General features: G+C 54.8%; 1 long non-coding RNA gene across 1 annotated transcript; it reads right to left on the bottom strand.

Annotated features, from left to right (window-relative positions):
* Positions 1 to 1,808: 1,808 nt before the first annotated feature.
* On the bottom strand, positions 1,809 to 13,751 carry LOC147351011 (uncharacterized). The gene is made up of 2 exons (XR_015146833.1): positions 12,729 to 13,751; positions 1,809 to 2,359 (listed from the first exon to the last, which is right to left on the bottom strand). It is a non-coding gene; the product is annotated as an uncharacterized LOC147351011 (long non-coding RNA).
* Positions 13,752 to 14,271: the final 520 nt, after the last annotated feature.

The following is a 14,271-nucleotide window of genomic DNA, read 5'->3' as shown; positions in this document are numbered from 1 at the left end:
CTCCAGCATCTCTGCCGAATCACCTAAGATCTCTGCAGGGAGCCGGGCTGAGGGTGAGGGGTGGGAGAGGGGAGCTGGCTTCCCCAGGGCCCTGGATTGTGACGACAGGGGGCGGCAAAATGGGGAGGTCCAGCCTTTGTGTCGGGGACCTGAGCGGCTTTCCGGCTTTTTGTGTGTCCTTGTTCAGTCAGCTTCTCCTTCTGTGAAAGGGGAACCCTACTCCTCACCCTGCCTCCTTGGCGGGAAGGCATAAAATGAGATCAGAGGTGTGAATCCATCTTCCTCAACATCCGCCGTGTACCTGTGTTCATTTCTACTCCGGGCAGGAAGTTGAGATAACACACTTATGAGAACCCACATCTGTCTGTGGGAAACCTGAAACTTCTGCCCACCAGCCCATGACTCAAAGGGCAGTGAGCACACAGGGCCGGCAGGGAGAGGCTGCTTCCGGAAGGCGTGGAGGGCGCCCACACTGCTGACTCAGGAGCAGGGTGAGGAAGAGGGTGTTGCGGCCTCGGGAACCAAACTGACGGCTTTGCCAGGGCATCCCCGCCCCGCCCCCACCCCCACCCCCCCGCCCCCATCATCATCACCACCTCCCTCTGTCTCCTTCTCTTTCTCGGGCCGCCCCAGGCAAAGGCATACCTGCTCCTGCAGGGGAAGGCCTGGGTGCCAGACCAGGGACACCTTCCCCTGTGCTAGTGGGGGATCAACCAGGAAGCGGTCCACTTACAAATTTCTATTCTTTGACTTTGAGAGGCACACTTCTCCTTGAGCTTGAATGTGTGAGTTTCATGCTGAGGGTGACCCTAGCTCCCTTCCCGACCTCGGGAAGGTCAGAAGCTTTCTCCCCACCCCCAGCACTCCTCTAAGCATCCTGATCCTGGGCCTTCCCTGATGCTCCAGTGGCTAAGACTCTGTGCTCCCAATGCCAGGGGCCCATGTTTGATTCCTGGTCAGGGAGCTAGATCCCACAAGCCACAGCTAAAGATCCTGCATGACGCAACTCAGACCCAGCACAGCCAAAGTAATTAATTAAAAATAAGTAAATACTTATTTTAAAAAATACATCCTGATCCCACTGCTCATCTGTCTCAACCACAGCAGCCTTCCTGCAGACGTTTTTCAGAAGCTGATAGAATGTGTATGATTCAAAGGGCCAGTGCAGACTACAGGGCTTTGTAATAAGAGAGCGCTAACTATAGAGATAGATGCATCACCAACTCCATGGACATGAGCTTGAGTAAACTCCGGGAGTTGGTGATGGACAGGGAGGCCTGGCGTGCTGCAGTCCATGGGGTCGCAGAGTTGGACACGACTGAGCGACTGAACTGAACTAAACTGAACTATAGACAAGAGCTTCCCAGGTGGCGCAAGTGGTAAAACAGCCGCCTGCCAGTGTAAGAGACCTAAGAGACGCGGGTTCAGTCCCCGGGTCAGGAAGATCCCCTGGAGGAGGGCATGGCAACCCACTCCAGTATTCTTGCCCTGGACAGAGGAACCTGGCAGGCTACAGTCCATGGGGTCCCAGAGAGTCGGACACGACCGAAGCGACTTAGGAAAAACAAGAAGAAGCAATTGTAGACAAGGATGTGTCTCCATTCACGTTCCAAGGCATTGTGTCGAGGATTATACGTCCTGCCGGTTAGGCAAGAGCCAGCTGTGCTGACTTACCTGGCCTGTGTCTTTTGTCTTCCCTTTATCTCTTTCTGGTTTCCTGCACCACCGTGATACCCAGAGAAGTCTAGCCCACTTCTGTTTTCTGAGCCTCTTAGCACGTTACAAAATGAAGAGACACAAAAAAGAACTAGTGAAAATTGCGTATTTAACAAATCAGAGTTTTTGCAAAACACACAGAGCAAGGAATTGGACAATTCTTTAGACTTCTGCAAGATGTATAAAAATATTAATTCATGGTACAGGCTGGTCATGGGCCCCAGGTGTAGAGTTATGGAAAAGGCTCCCTCATCCTCTCTCTTCCGGCAAGTCCCGTAATTTCTGAGCCTTTATGGAGAAAGTCACTGAAAATAATGTCAATACTAATTTTGAGGAAATGTTCTGAAATTGAGTTCTGGTGATGGTTGTACAACTCTGTAAATGGACTAGATATTATTGAATTATACTGATACTTCTGGAGCTTCAGAGGTAAAGAATCCACCTGCCAAGCAGGAAATGTGGGTTCAGTCTTCTGGGTCAGGAAGATTCCCTGCAGAAGGACATGGTAACCCACTCCAATATTCTTGCCCAGGAAATCCTGTGGACAGAGGAGCCTGGTGGGTTACAGTCCATGGGGCCGCAAAGAGTCAGACACAACTGAGCACGCACGCTTGCCTGCCTCATGCTCTGGACAGGTGGATTGCTGGAAGGAGAAAAAAAGAAAAAGTGGAGTTGAAGTTGGTCTCTCCACCCAACCGCACCCGGTCCATCGTGCTGGGCCCTGCAGGTCTTTCTCCTTGGGTTTTGTCCCCTCATCTGCCCCTCGCCACCAGACCCTTCCTGATCAAATGTCACTACACCAGAGGGCTGATTGCCTCCTTCCTGCAAAGGGGGAGGAAAACAGGGGAGGCTGTCAACAGGCCGGGACAAAGTCATCAGAAACTTTCAGCAGAGGGGATGGGTGTCTACCTGTCTCTCCCTGGGGAGCGGGGAATTAAGGGCTGCGGTGTGGGTGCCGCTTGTCAGCAGAGCTGAAAGCAAGACAGCTTGCTGCCCTAGCCTGGTGTCCACTCCGTGTGCCCAAAGCATGCCCATCCTGCTCCATCATGCTCTGAATTCCAGCACCTTCTGTGCTTCAGCTCCTGAATGCCCACCTGGCTCCAGACCCCTGGCTTCTACCAGGGTTCTCAGGGATTCAGGGTGACAGGGAGAGGAGTGAGCAGGGGCTGGACAGGCGAGTTGGGGTGGACCAGATGGCCAAGCCTAGCCTTGGCCCAGGCAGGTCTTGGGGCAGTGCTGGGAGGTCCCACAGGCCTGGGCCTAATTCCCAAGGTGGCCAGAGCCAGGGAATGCTAGTCAGGCAGCAGAGAAGCGGTGCAGCAGGGACTAGAGACAGAGGAGCCTGGTGGGCTACAGTTCCGAGGGTCGCAAAGAGACGACACGACTGAGTGCTGAGCACGCCTGGCCCACACAGGAACAAGTGAAGAGGCTTCCTTAGCACCCTTGCAAGGATGCAACGGGCCAGCTGTGAGCGGTCCCTGTTGCCATCTGGCGGTGATCGCCAGAACTGCCGGCTTTCTGGGGCAGGTAACTTTCTTGATGCTTTTGATCTGTGGTGTTAGAGAAGACTCTTGAGAGTCTCTCGGACTGTAAGGAGATCAAACCCAGTCAATCCTAAAGGAACTCAGTCCTGAATGTTCATTGGAAGGACGGATGCTGAAGCTGAAACTCCAATACTTGGGCCACCTGATGCAAAGAACTGACTCATTGGAAAAGACCCTGATACTGGGAAAGACTGAAGGCTGGAGAAGGGGACAACAGAGGATGAGATGGCTGGATGGCATCAACGACTCAATGGAGATGAGTTTGAGTAAGCTCCGGGAGTTGGTGATGGACAGGGAGGCCTGGTGTCCTGCAGTCCATGGGGTCGCAGAGAATCGGACATGACTGAGCGACTGAACTGAACTGAACTTTGTTTCCCTCTCTGCAAGTCAGGAAGTACAGAGGCTTCTGTCCAGGTATGCAGGGGTGTGGCACTGATGCTTCCAGATCCCCCAGCCAGGAGCCCAGGAACAAGGGGAAGTCTTGAGGCCCTTGAAGAGAGGATGTGGGGGCTTCAGAGAGGTGGTGGAGGAATAGGAGATGAGAGCAGAAGGGATGGAGCTGGAAAGAGAACAGTGCCTGGCTCTCAGACCAGGAGGGATGGCAGACACTGGAGCTCAGGCTCTGGGGTCTCTTGGGCTTTTGGTCTGCAGCCAGTGAGACCAGGAGCGACTCAGACTCCCAACTAGACCCTCACCTCTGAGGCCAGCCAGGGATGGTCCAGCTGCCCCATTAAGGTGGGCAGGCTGGTGCTTCACTTCGGCTACCTAGGGACTGTTCTAGAAGAGGGACGGGGCTGAGGCTGCAGGTGGTAGAGGGTAGCAGGTTGGGAAGCAGAGACAGAATCAGGTCTCACCCCCGACACACACACGCCCTGCCCTCCTGGTAATGTCCTCCACCACCAGGCTCTGCTCGGTTGCTGTCAGCAGGGAGTCCTGGGTGTTGCAGCCTCGCAGGGCTCCCTGCTGACAGCAACCCCTTTCTGAGCAAGTGTTTTGGCCACAAGGACCAGAGCATGAGACCTTAAACACTGCTGCGGTTTCTAGCTCTAGAGAACAGGAGGCTCAGCTCCTCATGGGCAGTTTCAGGGGTCAGAGTGCATGTACGTAGGGCTCGGGTAGGGAGGGGAGAGGGTAGAAGAACCGGCAGAGCACTGTGGGGCCTGGGGCGAGGGGAGAAGCAGAAAGAAGCATAAACCTGAGTGGGCACAGAAGCTGGCGGGGGTCTCCACCCTGGATGCATATTACTCTCTCCCAGGGAGCTTTCAAGAAAACACCCACGCCTAAGCCACCTCCTTCACCTCCCTCCCCGTTGTCCCTAGCCAGCTGGGCCCCGAGATCCTGACTCAGTTGATCTGCGTGGAGTCCTGGCAGGGCATTCATGCCCCCAAGGAAGCGGGAGGAGGGAGCATGCCGCCAAGGGAGAGAAGATGTTCTGGGCAGACCCTGGATGCACCCTGGAGCCAGTGCGGGCAGCACAGAAGTCCGCCAGGGACTCACTTCAAGGAGCCACTCTCTGACCCCTGGACCAGCACCCAACAGCTCTCCTGGGAAGGAGAGGACTCAAACAGGGGCACCCAACATGACAGTGAAACCTATGACCGGGGGATTTGGCATCCCACCGCAATCCTTCCACGGGGTCAGATCCACAGTGGTGGTGCTGAAAGTGAATGGACGGATGAAAGCATGGATGGACAGACAGACACTGAAAGCGCTTAAGAGCTTAGATTCTGGGTCCCACTACCAGGCTAACCCTGCCTATCCTAGGAGAGCCATGCCTTTCAAAGACCCAGCCCATTCCTTCCCCTCAGACTTTGTCCAGGGACCCCAACTCCCTCCCTAGCCACATGACCTCACACTTGGACAGGCTGCCCTGAACCCGAGCGCCAGGACATGTCGCTCCAGGTTAAGTATTCCAGGCGAGATCCAAGATCCTGCCGTACTATCTGTCTCCACCAGGGGGCGCTCTATGCCCAGGCACTATTAATCGGTCTTCTGACAACCGTTCAACGGAGACCTACATTGTGCCAAGCGCTGGGTCCAAAGACGGGGGGTAAGTAAGGTTAGTCACTCAGTCCTGTCTGACTCTTTGCGATCCCATGGACCGTAGCCCGTCAGGCTCCTCTGTTCATGAAATTCTCCAGGCAAGAATACTGGAGTGAGTTGCCATTTCCTTCTCCAGTTTCTCAATAGAATTCTTCAATCTTTTTTACTCAGTTCAGTATTATCTTCTGAAAGTCAGAAACTTGTAAAGTCCTTTTTTGTAAGAGTGCCACAGTATAAAAGTATCTGTAAATAACAAAAGACTTAAAAGTCATGGTTAAATATCTGATAAATTGATAAAGACAATTGGACAATACTTATTCCTTAATCAAAGTAACCAGAGATCTCAAAATCAAATATAAATCACTTAAAGGCAAAGAAACTCATATAATCAGTTTATCAAAAATGCATTCCAACCTGAAGATAAAAATACAGCCTGGGATGGGCTTGCCCAGGGGCACTTGGAGAACTGGGTCCTGCTGGACTGAGAGGAGGAGGGGGCTGGAAATGGAAGACCCCAGGGGGAGGAAAGTCAGTCCCAAGAGGAGGTGGGAGGGAAGGGGGAAGGGAGGGAGCGTATGGCAGTGGAAACGATTTCAGGATTTGAAACTTGGAAGAGGAGGGAGTCCGTAAAGAAACCCAGGACGTTTAGGAAGATAAAACCTGGAACTTCCAAGGACAGCAGCAAAATAAACGACATTCTTCCAGCAGGTCCTGACTCGGTCCCCAGAGCCCCTCTTCCCTGCTGAGATGTCCAGGAGTGGCCAGAAAACCTTCCCCTGGTCACCGCTAGGACATGAGGGCAGGATCATCATCTGAAAAGATCCCTCCTCTGTCTACAGCCATACCGCCCTGAGCATGCCCAATCTCGTCTGAAAAGAACCCCCCCTCCCCCGGTGCCTTGCACCCTGGAAATGCCGGGGGTGGGGGGGGGCTCTCCCTCCTGCCAGGCAAGGTTGAACTTCCTTCATAATCTCAGTGAGCCCGAAACTGGTCAAGGACCACGGTCCCTTGTGGCCTCCGGTTGGAATATGACCCCGTGGACAGGTTTCACCTCCTTGGAGGACGGGGTCTTTAACTACCCACCCAGGTGGTCTCGGGCTGACAGCTGGTGACTGATGCTCCCTCCTGGTGTGGCTGACACTTGACTGCTGGGCTCCGAATGGGGCGATGCCCGTGGCTTTTACGGCTTTCCTTGTAGGCAACGGTGGGTCACTGGTGTATCCAATCACAGCTCTCTTACCTCACTTGGGATGCTGTGGGGGGGGGGGGGTGGTGGCAGGTAGACAGCCCCTTCCCTGTTCTTCTATTGACACATGAAGGGCAAGGATGCAGCTTCCTAAACAGAGACTTTCCATGTGATATGTGCTCAGTGCCTGCCCTCCCTTGACCCAGATCTGTAGCCCATATCTGGGAAGAGGCACATGGATCTCAACATTCTTGGCTTACGGACAAGAGAGATAATTGTCTTTCTTTATTTATTAATGCCATCTGCTTTCCTGGAGGAGGGAAAAAAAATCTCAGCGGGGTGGTGCCAGGGAGTCTCAACCTCCAGGCAGCTGTACCCATCCCAGAGAGAACCAAGTGAAGTACGCATGGACGTGCTTGAAACAGAACAATAGCCGTGTCTGCATGACCACGATGACTGATAAAGACACGTTCTCTGATTTTCACTTTCAACCTCTGAGTTAAAGCCTAAGCTAAATAGTGGTAATATCTTGGTTTACGAAGAGGTTTTCTTGGGAAGAATTTTGGTTTTGTGCTATATTTGTGAATTAGAGAATAGCTGTTAGTCATTATTTTATGGATAACTGATTTGGCAGAAAGTGAAGAGGAACTCAAAAGCCTCTTGATGAAAGTGAAAGTGGAGAGTGAAAAAGTTGGCTTAAAGCTCAACATTCAGAAAACGAAGATCATGGCATCTGGTCCCATCACTTCATGGGAAATAGATGGGGAAACAGTGGAAACAGTGTCAGACTTTATTTTTTGGGGCTTCAAAATCACTACAGATGGTAACTGCAGCCATGAAATTAAAAGACGCTTACTCCTTGGAAGGAAAGTTATGACCAACCTAGATAGCCATATTCAAAAGCAGAGACATTACTTTGCCAACAAAGGTTCGTCTAGTCAAGGCTATGGCTTTTCCTGTGGTTATGTATGGATGTGAAAGTTGGACTATGAAGAAGGCTGAGCGCCGAAGAATTGATGCTTTTGAACTGTGGTGTTGGAGAAGACTCTTGAGAGTCCCTTGGACTGCAAGGAGATCCAACCAGTCCATTCTGAAGGAGATCAGCCCTGGGATTTCTTTGGAAGGAATGATGCTAAGGTTGAAACTCGAGGACTTTGGCCACCTCATGCGAAGAGTTGACTCACTGGAAAAGACTGATGCTGGGAGGGATTAGGGGCAAGAGGAGAAGGGGACGACAGAGGATGAGATGGCTGGATGGCATCACTGACTCGATGGACGTGAGTCTGAGTGAACTCCGGGAGTTGGTGATGGATAGGGAGGCCTGGCGTGCTGGGATTCATGGGGTCGCAAAGAGTCGGACACGACTGAGCGACTAATCTGATCTGATTTGCATATGATTGATTACAAATAAAACCTACTAGAATCCAAAACCAAAAAGGCTTCATTATGCACCCAGTCCCTTTCTGGGGTCCTTCTTGTCAAGCCGCCCCAGCGTACAGCCCACCCCTCCTCAATCTCACCTGAGACTGGTCCAGGAGGGTATGGGAAGGCTTGCATCCCCCCACCCCCTGAATCCATATGGTGAAGGAAGTCCTAGAAGGAGATGTGATTTGGAGAGATGCTCCTTACAGGAGCGGTCAAGTTAACATGAAGTCGTGAGGGTGACCCCTGGCCCAATATGACTGGCGCCCCCTTGAAGAGGGGACATTCGGACTTACAGATACGCACAGAAGGAACACGTGATGGGACAGAGAGGAGACGGCCGTCGGCCCGCCAAGGGGAGCCTGGAGCAGGCCCCTCCCTCAGCGTCAGGTGGGCCTGGGCCTCCTGACTCCCTTCATTTTCCTTTGGTTGCCCTGCACAGCGTGGCCTTTGCTGGTGGCTCAGGGGTAACGAATCTGTCTGCAATGCAGGCGCCTCGGGAGACACAGGTTTGATCCCTGGGTCGGGAAGATCCCCTGGAGAAGGGAATGGCTGCCCACTCCAGTGTTCTTGCCGGGACAATCACCTGAGCAGAGGAGCCTGGTGGGCTGCAGTCCATGGGGTCGCAAAGAGTAGGACACAACTGAAGCGACTTAGCACGCATGCACACACACACAGCACGTGGGATTTTAATTCCTCGACCAGGGATGGAACTTGCACTCCCTGCAGTGGCGTCTCGAAGTCTTAACCACTGGACCACCAGGGAAGTCCCTTGTCGCCGTGATTTTGGGACTTCCGGGCTCCAGAACCATGAGATGATACATTTCCGTTACGTTGCCCAGTCTGTGGTACTTTAGCAGATGGTGAAGCGCCAAATGTATCAGATTCCCTACTCACTGGTCCCAGTGGAGAAGGGACCTTCCGATGACTCACAAACTCCCCTGTTGGCCTTGGTGATTCTGACCAAGGAAGAGACCCCCTCGTCCCGCCCAGGCTGGTCCCCTGGGCTCCACTTTCCGGTCTGACCACCTCCCCCAGGGAAGCCCTCAGCCCCAACACAGGTACCCGGACACCTGCACACTCACAGGTAACCGTCTTTGCAGCCGAAAGTTTGGCAGCAGCTTACGGAAACGGTAAGGCGCCTGCAGAAATCACACGGGTGGTGGGCGGTAGCGTAACTCCCAGAGACATCTGATTCGGAGCTCAAGTGACACCCGGAGACGGAGTTCACAGGTCTGAGGTGTTAGGAGGATCGTGTACATGATGGAGTTCAGTTCGGAAACTGACGGCAGTGAGCCTGATGGCAGGGGACAGCCTTTCACAAATACTGATGAAGAACTAAAGAATGGATGAGGGACTCCCCGGTGGTCGAGGGACTCCCCGGTGGTCGAGGGACAAGACTCCACGCTCCCAGTGCAGGGGGCCCGGGTTGGATCCCTGGGCGGGGAACTAGATCCCACGTGCCCTAACTAAGAGTTCACAGGCCACAGCTAAAAATCCTGCATGCCGCAGCTAAGACCTGGAGCAGCCAAATGAATCGATGACAATATTTTCTTAAAAAATGAATGAATGAATGAACCAGCTAAATGTTGCTCCCAAGTCTGTTCCCATGCTGTCTGGACACGGCATGTTTTATAACGATGAGCTAGCTACACACAGAAAAACTGCAAAGAGCACACCAAAGCGTGCCGTGAATATCACATCCTGAGTTCTCCGAATTGCAATTATTTAGCAAGGAGGGGTGGGGTGGGTGTGTGTAGGGGGTGGGTCCCATGCCCCTACATGCGAAGAACACACACAGTCTTCCCCAGGGTCTCAGCCTCAGCCTTCTCAAAAAAAACTCCCCAGGGAAGAATGTAATGGAAAAAGTAGGCAGGGTGAGGGAAGCTTATCTTTCTCTGTGACTTCGCAGAGTCTGGCCTCCGTGAGGGCAGGGCAGGGACCACACAGGCCCGTGGGAACAGAGGCAACTGCAGGGGAAGTTCACTTTGGGGCATCTTTTCTTTCTTTCAGATCATTTTTTTTTAAATATGTAATTTATTTTTGGAACTTCCCAGGAGGTCCAGTGGCTAGGACTCTGTGCTCCCAATGCAGGGGGCCCGGGTTGGATCCCTGGTCAGGGAACAAGATCCCACATGCTGCAACGAAGTCTAATAAATAAAATAATAAATATTTTTAATTAAAAAAATAAAAATGTGTAATTTATTTTCATGGGGAAGGAAAGAATGAGAAGAAGGAGGAAAGGAAGGACAAGAAGGAGAGAGAAAAACAGTGAAAAGTCTTCCTGTCCTTCATCTCCCTGGTCCCAGAGACCCAACTCCTCTTTAATCTGCTATGATGACTTTCTTCTCTTTATGCAAATACAGGAAAATATGGACACAGGGAAAGAAAAAAAGTGAAAGTCGCTCAGTCGTGTCTGATTCTTTGCAACCCCACGGAGAAGTCCATGGAATTCTCCAGGCCAGAACACTGGAGAGGGTAGCCTATACTAGAGAGAGGTCTCCCGCATTGCAGGCCGATTCTTTACCAGATGAGCCACCAGGGAGGCCCAGGGGCCAGTAAAACTCCCCTCTCCGGGCCCGGGGCTGGAGCCTTTTGAAAATTCTACTTTGCATGTGGCCGGGGGTGGGGGGGAAAAGGGGGGACGGGCCAGGAGCGCCGTCCCCGCCCTTCCCTGTCCTTCCTCTGTGCCCACCAGCCCCAAACGGGCCTGCTTAAGGGGCCCAACAGAGGCTCCTCCAGCCGGGACCGAGTCACTTTTTGTCCCCTGAAAACCGCTTTCCCCTACCCTCTACCTCCACGTGTGTCCGTGTGTGTGTGTGTGTGTGCGAGCGCACAGGAGTGCATAAGAGGTTGCCTGACTTTTTGTCTGTGGAGAGAGGGGCTCCCCAGGTGGCACAGTGGTAAAGAACCCGCCTGTCAACTCAGGAGGTACGGGTTTGATCCCTGGGTGGGGAAGATCCCCTGGAGGAGGAAATGGCAAACTTTTTCAGTGTACCTGCCTGGAAAATTCCATGGACAGAGGAGCCTGGTGGGCACCAGGTTGCCAAGACTCAGACACGACTGAGCAACTGAGTACACACACACACACGAGGAAGGGGAACAGAGGCTGAGCCCAGCCACGTCTGGTTGACCCCAAAGACTGGGGTCCATAGCAAAGCCCCTGCCGACAGGGGCGCCCCCTCCTGACAGCCCGGGCTCAGCCCTCCAAGCCCCCTCCCCAGCTCCTCTCCGTGAGCCGGAAGCTGCCCGATAGATGGACGTGTCCTGTGAGTCTCCTTCTGGTGCCCGGACTACACTGACTGCTAATGACTGAAAAACAGCTGGGTCTCCCACAACTCGGGTCCCAGGGCCTTCTGCTCAGCACCCGCTCAGGGGAGGAGCGGAGAAGGGCTCCCACAGCGAGAAGGGCTGGCTGGTCACATGCTGCCTGAATGCTGTCAGCTGAGGGTCACGGTCCCCAGGCTGGCCTGAAGCACCTGTAAACCAGCTGGGGGAGGGGAAGCCCAGCAAAGTCAGAGTCCTGGACTTGACGGGTGGGGTGGGGAGAGAAGACCCCAGGCTTCAAAGCCAGGGCCCGGGAGCCTGGCTGGATGCCCACTGAAGCACCCCAGAGAAGCGGCTCTCAACCCAGGAGTCTGCCTCCAGGGGACACTGAGCAATGTCTGGAGACATTAGTGGAGGTCGGGGCTGGGGGTGGGGGAAGGGTGGGGGAATGGGGGTGGAGAGGCGGGTATCTAGACGTGGAGGCCAGGGATGCGCCCGAGTCCTCCCTGGATAGCAGGGCCTCCACCGCGGAGAATGATCTGGCCTGGCAGTCTGAGAAATTCTGCCCCAAAGGCAAGGCGGGAGCGAGGCGAGGCTCCCCGGGTCATCACACCCACCCGTCCGAGCTTCCTGAGCCCAGGAAGGCGACTTCTCTAGGGAACAAGCCCCCGCGTCGCGAAGACACAGGCATGAACGCTGTATCTCCAGATGCCGGGCTGGGTGATGGGCTCGCAGCCAGGGAGGGGACGGAGAAAAGCTCCCCAGCGGGAGGCCGAGTGGAACGCCCGGATCTTGGCCGGGCCGGGCCCTGAAGGCAGAGAAGGGGCAGGACCCGCCGGCCCCAGACGCGCTGGCCATCCGCCCAGCCGACGACACCGGTGGAAACAGCGGGCCCGGGCCTGCTGCCCCCGCGGCGGCGATCGCTTTGCGGAGGTGTCGGGGTGGGGCTGGGGGTGGGGAACCGGAGGCGCCCCGGGTTGGCTGGGGGTGGGGGGGGGCGGGCCCGCAGGGAGAGTGACGTCCGCACGCCCGAGGCTCGTCCCCACCCCCTCCGCCTGCCGCCCCAGGTGCGTGGGAGACAGCGGGGCGTCTTCTTCGGAATTCGGAATCGGGAGCCCGCCTCCCAGCGCCTCCCAGCACCTCCCCCAGGGGGGCAGGGCCGGAAGGGCGGGGCAAGGGGGCAGACAGCCGGGTGGAATTCCAGGGGCACCCTCCAACAGCGCCCCCGCCTCCTGCACCCGGGGCCTCCGCTCCAGGCACGGCCAGGCAGTGGTGGCCCTGAATCTGAACAGTCCTCCAGACCTTGAGGGCTTCCCTGGTGGCTCAGATGGTAAAGTTGCTGCCCGCAATGCGGGAGACCAGGGTTCGATCCCTGCATCAGGAAGTTACCCTAGAGGAGGGCATGGCAACCCACTCCAGTGTTCTTGCCTGGAGAATCCCCATGGACTAAGGAGCCTGGGGGCTGCAGTCCATAGGGTCACAAACAGTCGAATACGACTGAGCGACTTCAGTTTCAGTTTCCAGACTTGAGTCGGGGCCCCAGGGCTCACCTTCAGTGCAGTCTTGTGGTTTCCGGGTCCTCTTTCTCAACAGCTGGCGTCCCCTCGGCCAGGGCTTAGGCAGAGCGGGAGCCTCAGGGTCTGACCTGGGGACAGAGGAGTGAGGCTGAGAGTCCCCAGCGGTCAGGGACCAGATATTTCCTTTGAGGTTCCCAGGAGCTTAATAAGAATTTGCTTACGGACTGAAAGCTGTTCAGTCCTAGTTTTTCAACCTGACTTCTTGACTTCCTGTGCCCAGGGGACCCTCTTAACACTGTGGTAGCCAGCCCCTGCCATCAGAGGCCTGCCCGGGTCTGGCCCTCTCCACTCTCAGCACCCACTGGGCACCCATGAGACAGCAGAGGAAATATGTGCCACCTCCTAAGGGTAGAAGATGGTAAAAACTGGCCTAGAGAGCCGCCTGTCTGGGCAGGGAACACTAGAGCAGCGTATATGGCCATGACTTCCACGGAATGACCTTGAGGAACTCAATACTAAATATGGACGCAGAGTGTTACACTTCCATTTTACAGATGAGGAGACCGAGGGAGGGTCAGGAGAGCTGCCCAGCATCACACAGTTAGTGAGCAAGATCCCGGATCTGAGCCCATGGCCGTCTGATTCCTGGGACACTTCTCTCCTCTGCAGTCGTCTCCTGCTACAAGCAAGCAACTGGCCCCTGGCCCCCATCCCTTCCCAGAGGATACGGTTGCCCCTGTCTGTCACCCACATCCCAAAGGGACCCACCGCCCCAGCCTCTGCCCATCATCCGCCTTCTCTCAAGGAGACCGAGGTCAGAGCCCCGCCCTGAGCCTGGGGAGGATGAGGTCAGAGCATTACCGGGCTGATGCAGGTGCTAAATAATTCATGCACTGCTGTGAGCCGGGCCTGCAGCTTCCGGGAGGCCCAGAGTGCAGACGGCAGGCCGGAAACAAAGTCTGGTCACTCTCATCTCTGGCTGAGCATCCGGGTCCCCCTGGGGCTGGAAGTGCCAGGCTGGGTGAGAATGGATTGGAGGGCTGATGGACCCTTCCTGGCTGCGTGACCACAGGCGAGTCACTTAACCTGTGCCTTGATCGTACAGAAACCGTGAGATGCCCTGAACGAGTTCGGGGACCACGTGTGTGCACTGAATGTGGACGGTTGTGCTTGGCAGGTCCTCCTGACTCAGGGGAGGTTTTGCTCGTCCCTGGCTCCAGCTCATTTTTCCACGAGCCCAGAATTTCACCCAGTGATGCCCCCTCCCCGCAGCTCACCAAGCAGCAGCAGGAATTAAGACAAAAGTGGTGCCCTCTCTTGGCCCATCGTTGCATCACCAGGCCTTGCCTGTGGTGTTCAGGGGGAGAAGGGGAGAGCGGGGAGGCAGTGATCTTGGGCCTAGCTGGTTTGGGAGGCCTGGTCTCTCCTTAGAATAAATCCCCAACCAAGAAAAAAATTCAGTTAGAATCAAGCAGTCTTTGTTAGTCTAGAAGGCAAGGAGTCAAATTCCAAATATTAACAAATTCCAGAAAAAATTATTTTTTTTTTTTGGCCCGTCTCAAGGTATGTAGGATCC

The sequence above is a fragment of the Bos grunniens genome, chromosome 19 (assembly GCF_055505025.1).
Source record: "Bos grunniens cultivar Pamir isolate PY7600 chromosome 19, Bosgru_T2T1.0, whole genome shotgun sequence".
NCBI lineage: Eukaryota > Metazoa > Chordata > Mammalia > Artiodactyla > Bovidae > Bos > Bos grunniens.
Note: the sequence above shows the minus strand (reverse complement) of the source record. Positions and strands in the feature narration are given on the sequence as shown.